Here is a 6,000-nt window from a genome sequence, read left to right as displayed (position 1 = left end):
GTATGAACTTTATAGCAAACATGGGCTAGGCCCGATTACTTTTAATGAATACTGGATCAAATATACGAAGAAAGATGGTGACCTTCGCTGGCCACCACATGGTAGCTTCGAGGCACCGATCTTAGATAATCTAGAGGTTAAATTGTTCGCGAAAAAGTCAAGGCCGGCCATGTTTGATGCCTTTCGGTTGTGGCGTAAAGAAGCCCGACAGAAAGAAATCAGACAGACTAAACGAAATCAGCGAGATAGTGCTGGTACCATTGTAAAGAAAGCAGAGCAGTTCCAGCATGATAAGGAGGTTAGGGAAAAGGAAGTGTTTGACAGATTACAGCATATGACTATAGATAAATGTTATCCTACTTTGCCTACGGAGTCGGAAAAGAAGGAAGATGCAGTTGAGGATCCTCTAATGTCCTATCTTATGAAATCGCCACCTCCGTACGTACAGGGTACCACAGCCCCTGTGATTCCCCCTGTACCTGTTCCTGCACCTATTCTTCCTTTGCCTGTTCCTCAACCTGCACCCGTTCTTCCGACTGTTCCTGCTCCTTCCTCTGTTTCTATTCCTACTGCTCCTCCGCTTCCGCATACTCCTGCTCACGCTACTGCTCCTGTTTTGTTAACCCCTGCTGTTGTTTCTGCCTCTACCCCTTCACTTGTTAGTCCTGTGTCCTATGCTTCTCCCTCTACTCGTAGTCGTAATTCTCCTCTTGCTTCTTTCATTCACTCGGACCTGTTCTTGGGTCCGCTGGTTCAGATGGTCCTCAGAGACGTAGTCAGCTTCCTGGTAATAGGGAACGTGCTTCGCTATATAATATGGCGATGGGTTGGATGACGCACCCCCTTAGAAATCCACCACGTGTTGTGCTCGACACGTTTTGTCAGTTCAATATACCAACCCAAAGATTTGTGTTTGAGGAAATGTGTAAGGTTCTTCGTGATCAGATATCGGCCGACGCGCCTGACGAGGTGCTGACCGCTTTGTCTGATCTACAGCTTCAGTTTTCGACTGGACTGATAGTGGATACTAATGTTCGACGTGCTGTTGAACGGTTGCTATCTTTTCGTCCCACTCCTATACCTCAAGCCTTGTTTGTCGAGGATGTCGAAAGACAGACAGATGAGTCTGGCCAATATCCCATGCGTGAAGTTCCGCCGATTTGGATGCCAGGTAACCCCGCAGCTGCTCCTCCGATCTTGCCGTTTTTCCAGAGAGTATGGATACATCTCCCGTGGAAGCGATCAGAGGTGTTACAGGTGAAGCAATCTTTGCCTGACCCTCGCAAAAATCCTGCAGGGTATTACAAAGAATTATCGCAGCTCGTAGATGCTACGATAATGAATCTTGCCGATATCGACATGTTGTTCGGCAATGTCGTACCGCAGCCGGTATGGGCTAAGATTCGCCATGGAAACCATCCAAATGAATTAGGTGGTGCTTGGGCTGCCATTGTAGCGGCAGATGCCGGACAAGTTGGTGGTGCTAAGCCCGACCAGCTGATTACTGATCTTCCCCAACGAATAATAACATTAATGAAAACTCTTATGCCGGCTATGAGAGTAAATTGGGATAAATTGTCGGCTTGTAAGCAAAAGAAGGACGAGAGTGTTTCCGACTTCTTTACGAGGTTCGAGGAGGCATTCATCGACCATAGTGGCCAGGATATGAGCACTGAGGGTGGTCAAAGATTGTTCGTGGATAAATTTGTTTCGAACTTACTGCCCGATTTGAGCAATAAATTGAGGAATTCAGAAAGTGCATGGGCCGTTTCTACTTCGGCTCAGATATTGGCTACGGCACAATATTATGAGAACAGAGAGAAAGAAGAGAATGACCGAGCCGATAAAAAGACGAAAGAGCTAAAAACTAAAGGGCTGCTTCAGCAAGCGTATCCTCCACGTTCAAATCAGAATAATTCACAACAGAATAAATCGCAGCCGCAATCGAACCGATCTCAAACTCGTAATGACTCCTCTTCCCAAAGATCTTCGTTAGGGTACAATCAATGTGCTTATTGTAGACAAGAGGGTCACATTAAATTCAATTGTCCTGTTTTGAATGAGCGTAATAGTGGTAACTCATCTAGAGGAGGTCGTGGTGGTTCGCAGCAGGCATCACGTGGTAGAGGTCGTGGTGCTCAGAACGATCGCTCAGATAACTCATCAAATTCCGATAATTGTTTTGATCAACGTGGATCGTCGCAAGGACGATCTGCGCAGTACAATGTAGATGATTATTACGTCGATCAGGGAACTGACGACAGTAATTACTAGGACAGCCATAGACAAGGAGAGGAAGTGGTATCAGTTCCGGTTGATCAGAGAGGGCCTTACGTCGCAGTTGCTACATCGGGCGTCGTTGAGCCTTTTCTGTTGGACACTGGTGCAGCGAAAAGTTCCATTAAGCATTCGAAACTCCCTGGCGCACCTTTGTCTGGCTTAACAAATGTTTCCGTTGGATTCTCTGGCGCCCCTGTTAGCAATCCAGTTTCGCGCCCTTTGCCCCTTCAAATTGGGCCACGTGAGCTAGAAGCTCTATTGATTTTGACTACGGGTTGTGGTGAAAATCTTTTGGGCCTGGATTTGCTTAAACGTTTGTATGCGACTTTGTATTGTTCTCCTGCGGGTGTAAAGCTTACGTTAGGAGAGAGGGTTGTCTCTCCCATGTACTTGTCCCTCGATAAGCTCCCACCGGAATTGAGTTCTCTTCCTGCGTCTTTGTGGGCAACGGGTCAGAACGATGTGGGCCTACTTGATATCTCCCCTTATGTTGTACAGTTGAAATCTAATGTGCGATTGCCACGTATTCCCCAATATCGTATCTCCCTTGATGGTGAACGAGCACTGTTAGCGATCATCTATGATTTGATCGAGAAAGATGTTATTGAGGAGACTCGGGGAAACGTGTGCAACAGCCCTGTGCTGCCCATTCTTAAACGTACTGATCCTTCAAAGCCGCCTGTTTATCGCTTTGTTATCGATTTACGGGAGGTGAATAAAATTGTGGTTCCTCAATTCCCCGTTGTGCCTGACATCACGGCGCTATTGACTCTGATTCCAGCTTCTGCATCATGGTTTTCGGTGATTGACTTGAAAAATGCGTTTTTCAGCATCCCGATTGCCGAGGAGAGCAGAGACCTTTTCGGTTTCTCTCTTGGTGGACGCAGCTTCCGGTTCAAACGCGCTCCTCAGGGCTACTGTGAAAGTCCATCTATTTACAGCCAAGCCTTGAAGGGTCAACTGGATGCGTTTAGGTTGCCGGCTGGTGCGGCCTTAATCCAATACGTCGACGACTTATTGGTAGCTGCTGATACTCAGGACATTTGCAAAATTGCTACGGTGTCGCTGCTGCAACATCTCTGTGAGTTAAATCACAAGGTGTCCCCTTCTAAACTCCAATATTGTTGTCAAGAAGTAACCTATCTAGGTCACTTATTGTCAAAGGAGGGAAGGAGGTTGACCCCAGAGAGAATTGCAGCAATTGCGCGAATGGCTGTGCCAACAACCCAAAGAGATGTGCGTGCCTTTCTAGGTATCACGTCGTACTGCAGGCAATGGATTCCTAATTTTTCATTGCTAGCGAAACCATTGGTGGCTCTTACGTGCAAGGATGTTTCAACTCCTTTACCATGGACGGAAGAATGTCAGAAAAATGTTTCTGAATTGCGTGATTCATTGTGTTCGGCTCCTGTGTTGGGTACTCCTGACTACAGCAAGCCGTTTACGTTATATGTTCACGAGAGGGAAGGTTGTGCTTTGAGTGTCTTAACGCAACCTTTTGGTGGTAAGCAACGTCCATGTGCATATTTTTCCTCGACCTTGGACCCGGTAGCTAGAGCATTGCCGAGTTGTTTACGAGCAACAGCGGCAGCTGCGGTCTCCATCCGACAATCAGCAGGATTGGTCATGGATAATATGCTTACGGTGATGGTTCCGCATGCAGTCGATACTCTTTTGAATCGTACGAAAACTCAGCACTTGACGAGTGCGAGGTTGTCTGGGTACGAGTTGACGCTGTTGGCAAGCCACATTCAGATAAAACGTTGTAATGTTCTGAACCCGGCAACTTTGTTACCAATTAGCACAGAGTCAGATGAAGTAGCAGAACATGATTGCTACTTGAGGACAGAGGAGGAAACAAAAGGTCGAGTGGACCTTAAAAACACCCCATTGGAAGATCCGGACGGTACACTGTATGTGGATGGGTCATGCTTTAAGTTGCCGAATGGCGATGTGACTACTGCTTATGCTGTTGTAACGTTGAATACTGTTGTTGAGACTGCAAGATTGAATCAGAATTCTGCCCAAGCTGCAGAGCTGATCGCTCTTACTAGAGCGTGTGTGTTAGCGAAAGGGAAACGTGTGAATGTGTTTACCGACAGCCAATACGCATTTGGCGTCGCACATAGTTTTGGACGATTGTGGAGAGAGAGAGGTTTCTTGACGTCGCATGGTATGAAGATTCAGCATGGCCAGCTTGTGAATGATCTTTTGGATGCACTTACGTTGCCTAAGCAAGTTGAAATTGTTAAATGTAGTGCGCATCGTAAGGTGACGGATGATGTTGGTCGTGGTAATGCGTTTGCGGACGAGACTGCTAAGGAGACTGCCCGGAACCTTAGCAATCGAATGTATGTGACGAGTTCGGTTAGGTGGCCTACAGAATCGAGCATGTGTGAAGACACTATCGAAAGTGTGAAAGAAATTCAGAATAAGGCCACCGAGACTGAAAAGGCGAAGTGGAAAGAAAATACGGGAAAGTTGGATGCGAATGGTTGTTGGATTGATTTGTCTGATCAGAAAAGATGGATGTTACCGGATGCGTATGTGCTGGCCGTTGTGACAATGGCGCATGGGTTAGCACATATTAGCGCGAAAGGTATTTGTAAGTTGCTGTCCCCTGTATGGAAGAATGATGGTATCACGAAATGTGCTGAACGTCTGGTGAAGAACTGTATGGTGTGCATGATGTACAATCCTGGCAAAGGAACCCCAACTCCTCCTGGCAGTTTTGCTCCCCCTTCATGCCCTTTTGAGGTGATTCAATTGGACTTCATCCATATGGAGCGATGCAATAACCTGAAATACGTTTTAGTTGTGGTTTGCGCATTCTCCCGATGGATCGAGGCCTATCCTCTCAAAGACAATACTGCTTTGTCTACTGCGAAAATCCTACTGAAGGAATATTTTCCTCGGTATGGAATGCCTAGAGTCGTGTGGTCAGATAACGGAAGTGAGTTTGTGGGTAGTGTGATGAAGAGTGTGTGTAAGGGCCTTGGAATTAATCAGAAATTCCACAGCGCCAATCATCCCCAGTCAGCTGGATTGGTTGAAGGGTACAACGGCACCCTCAAACTAAAGCTAGCGAAGATTCAGGCTACGACTGGTCTTTCGTGGCCTGACGCTTTGCCTTTAGCATTACTGTCAACTAGGGCGACTGTACACTCCCGAGTAGGGCTTAGTCCCTATGAAATAGTGTTCGGCCGTCCTGCGAATGTGTGGGGGGTTCCTAGGCCAGGAATGTTTTCTGATCTTGAGTACCCAATGTTGATCGATTATCTACATGACTTGACTGCTAAACTGAGGTTAATTCACCAACAGGTTTACGACGCATTGCCGACGCAGACAGAGGGTCCAGGCCACCAGCTCCAGCCCGGAGACTGGGTGGTGACAAGGAATTTTTCACGCAAAAATAACCTGGACCCGAGGTTCACCGGACCCTATCAAGTGCTCCTGGCCACGAGGACTGCCGTTCGTCTCGAGGGACGTAAGAATTGGGTGCATGCTACGCACACCAAACGAGTCCCCAAGTAGACAACGTTCATTGAATCGCATGTTGCAGATACCTTTAATTTGGCCTATATTGTCTCAAGAGACAGATTTCAACGAGATCTTCAAGGAACCACCGCTATTTGCATATCAAAGAGGAATAAATTTGGGCAATATGATAAAACACAAGGCGGAGAACATCAGTGAAACCTACCATGGAACATTGCCATG

Source organism: Lissotriton vulgaris, chromosome 3_1 (assembly GCF_964263255.1).
Source record: "Lissotriton vulgaris chromosome 3_1, aLisVul1.2, whole genome shotgun sequence".
Taxonomy (NCBI): Eukaryota; Metazoa; Chordata; class Amphibia; order Caudata; family Salamandridae; genus Lissotriton; species Lissotriton vulgaris.
This window is presented reverse-complemented; position numbering follows the sequence as displayed.